Below are 14,182 nucleotides of genomic sequence, written 5' to 3'. Positions count from 1 at the left end.
CTACTACTCACTCTCTACTACTCACTCTCTGCTACTCTCTACTACTTGCTCTCTACTACTCACTCTCTACTACTCTCTCTAAACCACTCACTCTCTACTACTCTCTGCCACTCACTCTCTACTACTCTCTCTCTACTACTCTCTACTACTCACTCTACTACTCATTCTCTACTACTCTCTACTACTTTCTCTCTGCTACTCATTCTCTACTACTCACTCTCTACTGCTAACTATCTACTACTCATTTTCTACTACTCTCTACTAGTCACTCTCTACTACTCACTCTCTACTACTCTCCACTACTTACTTTCTACTACTCACTCTCTACTACTCACTCTACTACTCTCTACTACTCACTCTCTGCTACTCTCTCTACTACTCTTTACTACTCCCTACTACTCACCCTCTACTACTCACTCTCTTCTCTCTACCTCTCTCTACCCCCCTCTCTACTACTCTCTACCTCTACCTCTCTACCACTACACCTCTAGCCTCTCTACCTCTCTCTACCTCTCTCTACACGCACACATATGCACATATATATGCATATATATATATGCATTTATATATGTATGTGTATATATATACATATATATATATATATTCACTGAAAAAACCATAGGTTATAGACCATATATAGTTAGGAATTAGCATTTACAAAACCTTGAAAATTCACTGAAAAAACCATAGGTTATAGACCATATATAGTTAGGAATTAGCATTTAAAAAACCTTATTTTACTCACACAAAACCATTGAAATTCCATATATAGTTAGTTGCACTAACTATATATCGCGCACCCGCAATCCACTGCTGATCATGTCACATATTACATCATTCATGACATGGTCAGTGACATCACTGATGACATCACTGATGACATCTCAAATGACAGTGGAAGTATACGTGTCTGGACGAAGGATTTAGTAGGTGCATGACTGAATGTATGAGTGAGTGATTAAATGTGTCTCACTGAGTGCATGGGTTAGTGACTAAACTGTCTTAATTTGTGCATCATTATGTCTGTTGTTCTGTAAACTGCTGCATGTGTTGATCATTAGCTATACGAGAGGCTATATGTGTTATTAATTGGTTGCCCAAGTATTTCTATGGGAGATTGAGTTTGTGTGGGGGTGGCTGGAAGGTGTGTGACTCTATGCATAGATGTGTGAGCAGTTTATTCACTAGGTGTATGAGTTCAAGAGTGCATGTGGAAACAGCTACATGGGCAGTTGACTGTGTGCATGAGTGTATTGATGAGTGAATGGATATCTCAATGCTACATGTCATAGTAAGTACATATGTAAAACACAGTACATGTGAGAGTTGGCATATATAAATAACTGTGCATGAGAGCCACTGAATGAGTGAGTGGTTGTATCGATCATTGTGAACTTGTATCAGGGATTGTATAAGAGAGTAAATATGTGTTAGTATATGTTTCAATAAGTAAGGTGTGTTTAACTGTATAGTTGAAGAAATGGAAGTGAGATTGTTTCTTTGCATGACTGACTGGGTGTGTGAGTAACTCCATGGATGAGTGGCAGTGTGTGAGTGTCTGTATACACTGAGTGTATCTAAGGTTATATTAGAGTCTGAAGAGATTTATCGTATTAGCACAAGAATGATGTCAAATGAGATGTCATCAGTGATGTCATCAGTGATGTCATTTGAGATGTCATCAGTGATGTCATCAGTGATGTCACTGACCATGTCATGAATGATGTAATATGTGACATGATCAGCAGTGGATTGCGGGTGCGCGATATATAGTTAGTGCAACTAACTATATATGGAATTTCAATGGTTTTGTGTGAGTAAAATAAGGTTTTTTAAATGCTAATTCCTAACTATATATGGTCTATAACCTATGGTTTTTTCAGTGAATTTTCAAGGTTTTGTAAATGCTAATTCCTAACTATATATGGTCTATAACCTATGGTTTTTTCAGTGAATTTCAATGGTTTTTTAATAGCAAATATCATAAGCTGTCGAATGTCAAGTACGTGGTAAGTGAAAACATTTTCGTGTTTATGCACACTGATCTGCTTTGAATGGTGCCCCCCCCCTCATTTCTATTAGGAGTACTCTCTCTTTGCAGATAGTGAAAGGTAGTTAACGCAGGCCTTTGCCCCCGTTGTAATCCGTCGTGCCTGCTTCTCTCTCCATTTGATTGATTGTTATCCAAGTATTTACTGTTTTAGAATTAGTTCTCTTTGGTTCATTCTCTATTTACAAACAAACACAGAGTCGAAATACTCTGTTTAGTCTTTGCAGATAACGAAAAATCGTGTAAAAAAAAGAAAAGGAATCGAGCAAAATCAGTAGGCCACTAATGGGATCTCTTTTTGACCTCGCTAAAATAGAAACATTAGGAACAACCCCTCATTACAAATACAAAACTAGTGAGATGAACTGAACTCCACACAATGATGGCTGCAAAACAGCTCGGCTCCGCCACCCACCCCGCCCAAAATAACGATAAAGAACGGCTGCCATGATTGGTTGCGGAATGACCACGACGGAGCTACGAAATGATGCTGCTCTCATGCTAACCCCAGCTTCAGTCTGAAACATCCAGAAACACTGTAGACTACCAATTCGATCAGTTCCGGTAGCGCCCCAATGTAACCCGGTAGAGAAGAACTAGCCCTCCCCTCTTTGACTGATGGTTCTTGTTGCCTGTCCCTTCTGTTGTCATTTAACAGAACTATTTAGCCTGCTGAAAGGGGTTGTGTTCCGACCGCTGGTTGGTGGAGACATTTTGACTATATTCTGTACCTGCGTTGTCGCGTAATGCGTCATATGACGCGCCGCGTTAGCGCATCCGGAAGTCATCCGGGGCGCGCAGCGCGTAACGTAAGCATAACAAGTCATGTGACTTGTTAATAAAACTTTTCATTGGTTCATTTTACTTTTCTTATTGTAATGATGAAAGGCTTGGTCATATGACCTAAAAATTATGCTTTTCATTACTTCCGAACATTATTTTTTCTTAAATATATGTTATAATGTTCCAGGCTAATGTACTTTCCCGGAAATTTTACAACTGTCCTGCAAGTAAAATATATTCTTTTTTCGAGAAAAAGAGCGTTTCTTCGTCCCATGACGGAGCCGTTGAGCAAAAGAGGGTCGACCTGCTGTCTTAGTCGCCGATACGCCTGAATATGAGATTCTTATCGATCACTTTATGTTGCAGGAATAGAAAACACAACAGCCCTTGACCATTTATCTTTACTGCGTTCCTTCGTATTATACCTTTTACCCTTCATGTAATTGGTCTGCTTTATTTCACTTGCCTTTTAATGATTCTAAAACAGTCACTATTATTAAAAACTTTACCAATGTATATACTACTACCATGTTTTCTTTTAAAAACCTTTATTGTGAAAATTTCATTATACAAATACGAGCCTATAACCACGTGGGCCTGCCACAGAGCAAACTTGTAATCGTACATGATGAGTAGACATTTACACTGTAGAGGAACGTAACGGGCGGGCCATTAGGTTGCAAGAACTAAGGTGTCTAACAGTTACGGAATCGGTGGACGTACATTTTATAATTAAAATACGACAGGGCCAGTTACAATAAAATTATCTAGATATACATTTGCGGGCAAGTACCATGGGTGACGTTAATTCGAACTTTCAATAGTACAGTAATCAATAACACATCAGAACTTAATATCAATAGGGATGTCGAAATATTCAATCAATTCTCGTCCCCGCCCGCCATGTGCTTCAAAACTGCATACGTATCTCGTGATTTCAAGGTTCTGCAACCAGTACACAACAAGGAGTTACGAGTCCCATTTATTCCGGCGCCATTTTGGGCGAGGACGGGCAGGTCCAGGATATAGTCAAAATGTCTCTACCAACCATCGACTATGATGATGTTCATATGCTGTATTTATTAGAGTAACACTCATCTGTCCACATGAAATTAATTTGCCACAATCTAAACATGTCATTTTAATGTTTCCAAAGTTCTTCTAAATATTTGGGACCGTTTCCCTTGCCTCTGAAGCTCTCAGTGCCACTTCTTTGATGAATGTACTAGCAGGTCAGGGGTTCTCCTCCAAATCTCTCTTTTATGCAGCACTATAATTAATTGGTGCCACCTCTCCATATGACGATGCATGGTATAGTTACCACAACTATATTTTTTTCCGGTTCCTCTGGAGAGTTCATCGTGGCAGATGAAGCGTGTAACGTACTGGGCATTTACCTTTTTTTGCATGTACAGGAAAGGAAAAAAAAATCGAGCGTCCGAGTTCTAAGGTGTCCCAGGGCCATTTTAGTGGACCAGGCCCAAATCCAAAGAACAGCCATCTCACAGGCTAATGGGGCGACCCACGCCGACTTTCAGCATTGTAGAATGACCACACCAGCACAGCAACTTGCTAGACATCACCTCGGTGCCATCCGGATCTCGGCGCCCCACTGCAGGTGAAGTGCCTCTCAACTATGAAACCACCACGGTGACATCCGGATCTTGGCGCGTTGTGCTGCCTTCGGCCTATTCGCACATCGGTCCGCTACTGACGCCATCTCACAGGCTAATGGGGCGACCCACGCCGAGTTTCAGCATTGTAGGATGACCACACCAGTACAGCAACTTGCTAGACATCACCTCGGTGCCATCCGAATCTTGGCATCTCAACGCCTAGTGGTATCTTCCATACAAAAAATATTGTTACGCTGCCTTTGGCCCCATTCGCACATCAGTCCGCAACTTAGACATCACCTCGGTGCCATCCGGATCTTGGCATCTCAGCGCCTTGTGGTGTCAGTCAGAAAATATTGTTGCGCTGCCTTTGGCCCCATTCGCACATCGGTCCGCTACTGACGCCATCTCACAGGCCAACGGGGCGCCCCACGCCGACTTTCAACATTGTAGGATGGCCACAGAAGTGCGACAACTTACTAGACACCACCTCGGTGCCATCCGGATCTTGGCGCGTTGTGCTGCCTTCGGCCTATTCGCACATCGGTCCGCTACTGACGCCATCTCACAGGCCAACGGGGCGCCCCACGCCGACTTTCAGCATTGTTGGATGGCCACACCAGTGCGGCAACTTACTAGACACCACCTTGGTGCCATCCGGATCTTGGCGCGTAGTGAAGCTGCAGCAGCTGCAAATAAGCTTCAGACAGTGTTACAACCGCTGCTCAGAACTCTCAACTATGACACCACCTCGGTGCCATCCGGATCTTGGCGCGTTGTGCTGCCTTCGGCCTATTCGCACATCGGTCCGCTACTGACGCCATCTCACAGGCCAACGGGGCGCCCCACGCCGACTTTCAGCATTGTTGGATGGCCACACCAGTGCGGCAACTTACTAGACACCACCTCGGTGCCATCCGGATCTTGGCGCGTTGTGCTGCCTTCGGGCTATTCGCACATCGGTCCGCTACTGACGCAAACTCACAGGCCAACGGGGCGCCCCACGCCTACTTTCAGCATTGAAGGATGGCCACACCAGTGCTGCAACTTGCTGGACACCACCTCGGTGCCATCCGGATCTTGGCGCGTTGTATTGCCTTCGGCCTATTCGCACATCGGTCCGCTACTGACGCCGCCTCACGTGCCAACGTATTTTCTCCGCATTTTATACCCTATGCCACATAACAGGCCATGTGACTTGTTTATAAAACTTTTCATTGGTTCATTTTACTTTTGGTTTCCTAATGATGGAAGGCTTGATCATATGACCTAAAAACAACACTTTTCATTGGATGAAAACTTTTTTTTTTTCCCAAACGATGAAAGCCCCACCTTGTTTCTGGATGTTTCAGACTAAACTGGCGTCAGCATGAGAGCACCACCATCTCGTAGCTCCATCGTGGTCATTCCGCGAGCAATCATGGCAGCCGCTCCCCACCAGAAGCCTGCAGGAGTCGGGGCCCCCAAAACTTTTGATGAATTCTCAAGGCGGAGGGGACGCTTTTGAGAATGGGGTCCAAGACCTAGCAGACAAGCGTCCGATTTCCAAGGTGTCCCAGGGCCATTTCAGTGGACCAGGCCCAAAAAGGAAAGAGCCTGCCGCCATTTTGAGAGTCCTGTGACAGCCGCCTATTGCTGCACCGCAAGAGTGGGCGCAACTCAGCTGAATTGCGGCTTTTGACACAGTGGACCAAAAACGGACGGAATGGCAACTGAAACGGTAAAGGGGCGCCCCACTACAACAGATGACACTCCACCTGGAGAGGCCCGTTCACGCCGCCTCCCCCGGGGCGCCCCACGCCGTTATTCGGAGCAGCATTGTAGGATACCAAAACCAGTGCGGCAACTTACTGGACATCACCTTGGTGCCATCGTTCTGCTGCCTTGGAACTATTCGCACAACAGTTTGCTACTGATGACCCACCCCCCGCGACGCCCCACGCCGTTATTTGCTGGGTGGCAACTTACTAGACATCACTTTCGTGTCATCTAGATTTCGGCGCGTTCTGCTGCCTTGGAACTATTCGCACAACAGTTTGCTACTGATGACCCACCCCCCGCGACGCCCCACGCCGGAAATCTGGACGTTGTGCTGCGTTGGGACTATTCGCACAGCCGACCGCTACTTCGTTGTTTTTCCCTAAAAATGTTTATATGTTATTACTATTTTTGTTTTCTTGTATATATTTATAAATTATTAAAGTTTTATAATCTTACTACTTTGTCGGAGTGCTATATATTTTTAATGTGACACATAATTGTAAAAACTTTGATGTACAAAGAGTCATCCCTGGAATCTTCCGCTTCACGCTCGGTCCCCTCCCCAATCACAATACAGGATGGTTTTCAGATAATAGCAACGCTTCTGCTGTGACGGATCTCATAGAGTGTGGGCCTTGATCTACTATAACTCCTTTGAAGAGGGGTGATTCTTTACAGCTGTGGCCATAAACTACATCTGCAGGGCTAGCTGATAGCCTAGGACCGGCCTGGACAATCGGACACAGAGGAAAAGGAGTGTCAGAGGGTGCGGTAGTGAATAGGGCGAAAGGGAGGTGTCGGGCGGGCACAGGGTGTGATTCTCAGGGAAGAGCAGCGCAGATGGGGGGAGGTTTATTACCCATGCATAAGACAGAGAGCGGGGGTGACCACTGCCTGGGTGAGATGCTTGCGAGGGTGGGGAGCCATGCTAAGGATCGACAGCGTGCACAGAGTGGGTCTGGTCAAGGCATCTAAAATGGCTGCCGTGCACGACAAAAGTGTGGCATTTGAAAAAAGACAAGATGGCGCAGACAATGTTTTTCAACACTTCCTGATTTCCTTCGAATCGAACGTTAACAGACGTTGGGGCATATTACCAAAGTTAAGCGATATTTATCCCTAACGATGCATTGCAAAGATTTTTTTACCGTCAGAAATTATCGCAGATAAACCTTGCTATTATCAAGGTTTATCGCAAATACGATAAAAAACGACCGCAATGCATTAATATCGCTGAACACTCAGCGATATTCATGCATTACCGAGCTAATGCTCTTAGCCATGTTATCCACCTCCCATTGGATAACATGGCTAAGAACTGCTCAGGGCAGCTGTTACTTTTTGGAGATATTCGCGCTTATCTCGAATATTTCCAAAAGTTGATAATAGGAGATAGCGATGTTAGCGACTGTTTCCAGTCGCTAACATCTTGGCATGCCCACTTTGCATGTCATTAGTGATAAATATCACTCACATGCAAAGTGGGGCCCAAGATGGTCGCTATCTTCTACTAGCCGTCGCTAACTGGTGTTAGCAACAGCTAGGTAATACACATATAATTTTATCTCCGCGAAGCGGAGCGCTGTTACAGATATATATCTTGTTTCTGAACGTTAATTTCTCAAAATGCACTGAAGCACATATATTGAGACCTAGCAAAGGCACATCGGGCTACCAGTCCCTACAATTTTGCCAAGTTTCGTGCAAATCCATTCAGCTGTTCGATCCTACCGAGAGACAAGATGGCGGCCGCTACGGACTGTTTGGAATGTTTACAGACACCGGAGAGCCAATCAGCTTCGCTTCGCAAAGCTCCGTAACGCGAAAAGTACGCGAAGCGGTGCGCTGTTACAGATATATACCTTTTTTTGAACGTTAATTTCTCAAAATCCACTGGAGCACATATATTGAGATCTAGCAAAGGCACATCGGGCTACCAGTCCCTACAATTTTGCCAAGTTTCGTGCAAATCCATTCAGCTGTTCGATTATTATTATTTTTATTTTTTTTTGCCCCGCGGGGCCCTTTTAAAACCTCCACATCAAACCTAGGGGGTGAGCGACAATGTACTATGCCCCCTTATGGTCATTTGCCCCTTTGCTTTGGCCTCCTCTTGTCTCTCGATCCTACCGAGAGACAAGATGGCGGCCGCTACGGACTGTTTGGAATGTTGACAGACGCCGGAGAACCAATCAGCTTCGCTTCACAAAGCTCCGTTGCGCGAAAAGTACGCGTAGCGGAGCGCTGCCCGGTCCGCTGTTACAGATATATATCTTTTTTTAAACGTTAATTTCTCAAAATCCACTGTAGCACATATATTGAGACCTACAAAAGGCACATCGGGCTACCAGTCCCTACAATTTTGCCAAGTTTCGTGCAAATCCATTCAGCCGTTCGGGCTAAAAGTGAGGCCAACCGCCCTATGGAAAACTCAATGTTAAAAACACGTTTTGGGACCCCCCTTTTTTCTCGACCCCCCCTGGACGAACCCCCCCCCCAATTTTCAGGGGCTGCTCAGAAACAAAATGTGCCATTTTCCTGAAAATTTCAGCCAATTCCGTCCACAAACGCCAAAGTTATTAGACATAGAATTTTCAAAAATCCCATAGAGAAAAAATCCTAACTATATATACCTACTGGCGACCGCCAGTAGGTAAAATATATATATATATATATACAGTGGATTTTGAGAAATTAACGTTTAAAAAAAGATATATATCTGTAACAGCGGACCGGGCAGCGCTCCAGTACGCGTACTTTTCGCGCAACGGAGCTTTGTGAAGCGAAGCTGATTGGTTCTCCGGCGTCTGTAAACATTCCAAACAGTCCGTAGCAGCCGCCATCTTGTCTCTCGGTAGGATCGAGAGACAAGAGGAGGCCAAAGCAAAGGGGCAAATGGCCATAAGGGGGCATAGTAGATCCTCGCTGACCCCCTAGGTTTGATGTGGAGGTTTTAAAAGGGCCCCGCGGGGGAAAAAAAAAAATAATAATAATAATCGAACGGCTGAATGGATTTGCACGAAACTTGGTAAAATATTAGGGACTGGTAGCCCGATGTGCCTTTGCTAGGTCTCAATATATGTGCTCCAGTGGATTTTGAGAAATTAACGTTCAAAAAAAGATATATATCTGTAACAGCGCTCCGCTTCGCGTAACGGAGGTTTGCGAAGCTGATTGGTCATTCTGTCACTGGGCTATAGTTGGGCTACATCTGGCTGATATTTGGGCTACATTTGTTTTTTTTGTCTCTGGCGGCCATCTTTGGGCTACATTGGGCTACATTGGGCTTCATTGGGCTTCATTGGGCTACATTGGGCTACATTTGGGCTCCAACATATATATAGGCCAATGTAGCCCAATATATATTTTTCAAAGTTAATTTTCGTAAAAACCACTGGAGCATATATCTTGAGACATAGCAAAGGCACATCGGGCTACCAGTCCCTACAATTTTGCCAAGTTTCGTGGAAATCCATTGAGCCGTTCGAGCTAAAAGTGAGTCCAACCGCCCTATGGAAATGAAGGAAATGAATGGGTAATTTGTAATTAGCAAATAGCTCATCGCAAACTAGGAATGGTAAAGAATCGCTATTTATTCCTTAAAGTTCGCTATTTAGGAAATGCAAAAAACTTTGATGATACATATGGCGGTTCATCTCTAACAAGATAAGAAGCATAGGGATAGATTTATGATGACTGGCGCATCACCAGGGATGTGTTAGTCATTCTGTGCCGCTGTTCCGTCACCTATGGTGTGCTGCATTTACAATGCGGCGCATCATGAGGCAAAAACAGCACAGATGCGTGATGTATCTGTGCCGTAAAGGTGGCGCATTGCTGGAGTTGTATCGCAAGTGTGATGAAGCTCCAGCAAGGGTCGGGGGTGCCCCTGTCGCAGGGTTTCTGTTCTCACACAGAACTGTGGACAGAGGATTGGAACCTCGGCGAATTAGGGTGCCCCAAAACTCACCTTAGTAATCAAAAACCCCTTAGCAAGCTAGGTACAGTGTCACATTGGATATAACAAACTCTCAATGTTTAGACAATCCAGAATATGAACTTATAGTACCTCAGGATACGTGGAACTCATGAACAGTCGGTCGTTATATATTTCTTAGAAACCAGAACATGGAGTTAAGAAGAACACATGTGTATTTGAAATGTTTATTTACTAATGCCGTCTTCTCAGGCGTAGTATCTTAGATAATACAAGTACACATATTATCAGTAGCAAAATTACCAGCATAGTTACTAGTACATAAAAAGCGAATGGTGACAGTATGTTAACATGCTGTAAATGAATAAGAGTTAGCAACACTTATAAGCAGCCGCGGGCCGTGGAGGGAGTTACGGTGGGGCAGGGAGGCGGGGAGGGGGAGGGGCAGGGTGGAGAGGGCTCCACCCTGCCCCTCCCCCTCCCCGCCTCCCTGCCCCACCGTAACTCCCTCCACGGCCCACGGCTGCTTATATCTCACCCTCCCTAATACACATATTATATTATTTGCTAAGAAGGTCTGTTTGTGTTGGTTTAGGGCGTGCCCATACTTGAGTGTCTTAGATTTGAAGGAATCACATCAGCATACACCAGCTCTCTCTTCATGTGAACCGCATTAACTGTTGTGTATGTGTGTTCGGCAAAGCAATATAAAACCCGCCTCATGCCCAGAATTGGCAGAAGCTGCACTTATGTTATGAGTATGAAGTCGTGGAGATCAGACCTCATAACAATTCTGTATCGTGTTGTTCTTGAAACTTCAGCACTCGCTGTACAGATATAGTTTAACAAGCAAAGCAGATAGTAGAGCAATAACATATTATTCTCATGTAAACCACGATGAACTACTAGGTTGAAAGCTAAAGCAACAACTAAGTGTCGTGTGCAGAAGTTGCAAAAAAGGAAAAATGGCGTTTAAACCGGTAATGAGCCCATGCTAACTTAACACGGTGTAAAGATATCCAGGACCTAGATGACACCTCCCCATGATCCGGAAACGAACTGAATAAGATAATAGAAGTGCCATCTCATGAGAGCAGATTGCAACTTTATATGTGGACGGTCCGCAAGGTAAAACATTAAAAACTAGGAAAATTTAATGCTAAAGAAAAATAAAACAGCCAAGTTCTTTATCGAGTCTTAAGCCAATAGGCAAGCTAAATAATAAAAACTTGACAAATAAGTCAATGAATTGTCAATGAAATGCTAGTACTCAGCATATCAAACATGAAAAAGGTCTATGACATAACTGTGTATGCAAAATAAGCTGCAACAGCCTCCAATAGGAAGTCACCGTCTTCATCCGAAAAGAGTTCAGCCATCCAATTTAAAAGCGGAAAAGAACATACGTGCTCTCCCAGCACCGGATCCTCTATCACCATCAGAGGACAGCTCGGTGGGTTTTCAAGAAAGCTCTGTTCCAAGAAAGACTGTGTTGCCGCCAGTAAATTCCAGGGACCAATTAGTCCATGCATCAATGCCACAGCCATAATCCTTTCGCCAGGACAAACCAACTCGTGAGTAATGATAGGAGTCATCAGCTGATTAAAGTCGACGTCAGGAGAAACTGGTCCGCAGAGACACAAATCAATGGCCCAATCGAAATCACAGGTCAGGCAGTGAAATACAGGCTGGACACAGGTGAAGTAGGAGAATCAAAAAGATAATCCATATGCCGTGCTTAATATCGCCAACGGCATTGTGCCATAATATTCTAGCATGCGATTGCGGAACAGTGTCAGCAGCTGCAGGGCGGGAGCTTGCACAGGAGGGACATCCATATTTAAAAATGTAAAAAAGCACAAGAGCGTCCGCTGGTAATGCAAGTAAAAATGGGAATCCACGAAGCACAGTGGAAAAAATAGAATGAAAGAAAGCAGGGATGACTCCAAAGATTTTCTCAAATGAAGTCACAAGACCACTGGTAACAACTTTAAAAAAGTGCGCCAGGGCCTTTGTGGAGGACGCGTTAAAGATAGTCCGAACCATCTTGCTGAAATGGAAAGGCGAATCAGTATTGAAAAGGGTCTGCACCTCTGTACGGGTGTTCGCTATGTGAAGCACGAAAGTTTCACGGGCCGAACTCAAGGCCACCTCTCTCTGAGACAAAAGAGCTCTTATTCTTGCCATGCCGTTGAAATCTGCTCCCAAGTTTGGTATTTGTGGCCAGATTGAAAACTCCCTATGTTCATGTGTGGGAGGAAATAGAACATTTCTGCAGCAAATAACCCGTTCACTTACTGTTACGATAAAAGGAATACTTTTAATTAACCCAGAACAATCTTCATTATTGAGCATCAAATAACTACCATTTTCCAACAACTTGAACGTGGGGATGATAGCAGGAACTGGCGTGCCTTGCAACACGCAAGCCATATTTGGTCGGTGTTTGTTGCATGAACCGTGTAACTGTATGTGCCTACACATTAGTGAATGATCTGGCGTCTCAGTGCATTCCTCTCCATTCAGATAAACTTCTTGATCATCTTTGAAACATCTGTATGTGTATGGAAGTGACCAGACCTCATGAAGAAAACCACTACCTAAAGGTTCATAACGACCTATTGGTATATATTTCATACAATTTGAAAACTTATATAAAGCAAAAGGCAGCGTTATTAAACCGTGGATAAGGCACGTTGCCAAAAAACCCGCAATCCTCTGCTGATGATGTCACTGAGCATGTCATGAATGATGTAATATGTGACATCATCAGCAGTGGATTACGGGTAATAGTATCTCTAGTTTACTCCCCTATAGCTGTCTTTCTTTTAACATAAGTGTCTGTTTCCTTCCCTTATACTTACTGTTCTTTTTAAAAAAAAAAATGTTTGGTTCACTTCCGGTTCGCGTACCGGCGAGCGAACTGGGAAGCGAACTACGAGAAATAGAGGTTGGCACAGTTCCAAATATTGTACCAATTTTTTAATAACGGGGAGGTAGTTCTGAAAAGAACTTTTTTTTTTATTGGTTTTGTTGTTTTATATTTTTTTATTATTTTTCTGAACATTTTTTTACTTTTTTTGAATTTTTCTGAACAGTTTTATATTTTTTTTGGTTTTTCTTGGAGGGGGCAATGAAAACGATTCATTGTAAAGGGCTCAACAGGAGCAACAAAACAAAAAAAAAGAATTTATTATTTGGGGCGTTTCGTACAAACTTGCATATGATAGTCAATAGCTCTGTTGATCAGAGTGATGCTTCTTTCTCCGTAGCAAATGAATCCACTGCAATATACGCAGACTTGTTTTACTTCATGAAATCTCGTTTGTATATTTGGCACCATCTCCCTGCCCTCTGGTCCCGTTACTTCCGGTACAACAGATCTTCTGGCCATAATAGGGAGATTATCTAGGTCGTTACGAAACTGTGCAGCACTGTAGTTGTTAGGATGCCACCTAGTCATATGGCGATGCATTGTGTAGTTTCCGAAACTGTATTTTTTGTCGGTCCCTCTGGACAGTCTATCTTGACATATAAGGCAAGTTACGTATCTTGCATTTACTTTTTTCTGACCTTTGGGAATTTAAAAAAATTGCCAAATGAAGTTTTCTTTCCGGTGAGACGTCCTGGGCTCCTCAGGCAAAAAGTGCCTCTCTTCGTGCTCGTCGTCCTGTTCCTCTTCTTCCTCTTCTTGCTGAATTATAACTTCAGCAGGTGGTCCACTCTTCCTTGGATGTGGTGGAGGTGGTGGGGAAGCACCAGCTGAAGCTACTAAAGAAGCCATTGCTCACTGGTAACAAAGGGTCTTTCTCTCACAATGATGAAAGTCAGAGTGAGGAAAGAAGGAGGGATTTTCATCATTTGGGAAAAACAATAGTTCTCAACCAATGAAAAGTGTTCATTTTAGATTATATGACCTAGTCTTACATCATTAGGAAACCAAAAGTGAAATGAACCAATGAAAAGTGTTATTACCAAGTCACATGACCTGCTGTGTTTACGTTAAGCGCTTTGCAGGGCCTCCCGGTTTGCTTC

Source organism: Lissotriton helveticus, chromosome 1_1, assembly GCF_964261635.1.
Source record: "Lissotriton helveticus chromosome 1_1, aLisHel1.1, whole genome shotgun sequence".
NCBI lineage: Eukaryota > Metazoa > Chordata > Amphibia > Caudata > Salamandridae > Lissotriton > Lissotriton helveticus.
This window is presented reverse-complemented; position numbering follows the sequence as displayed.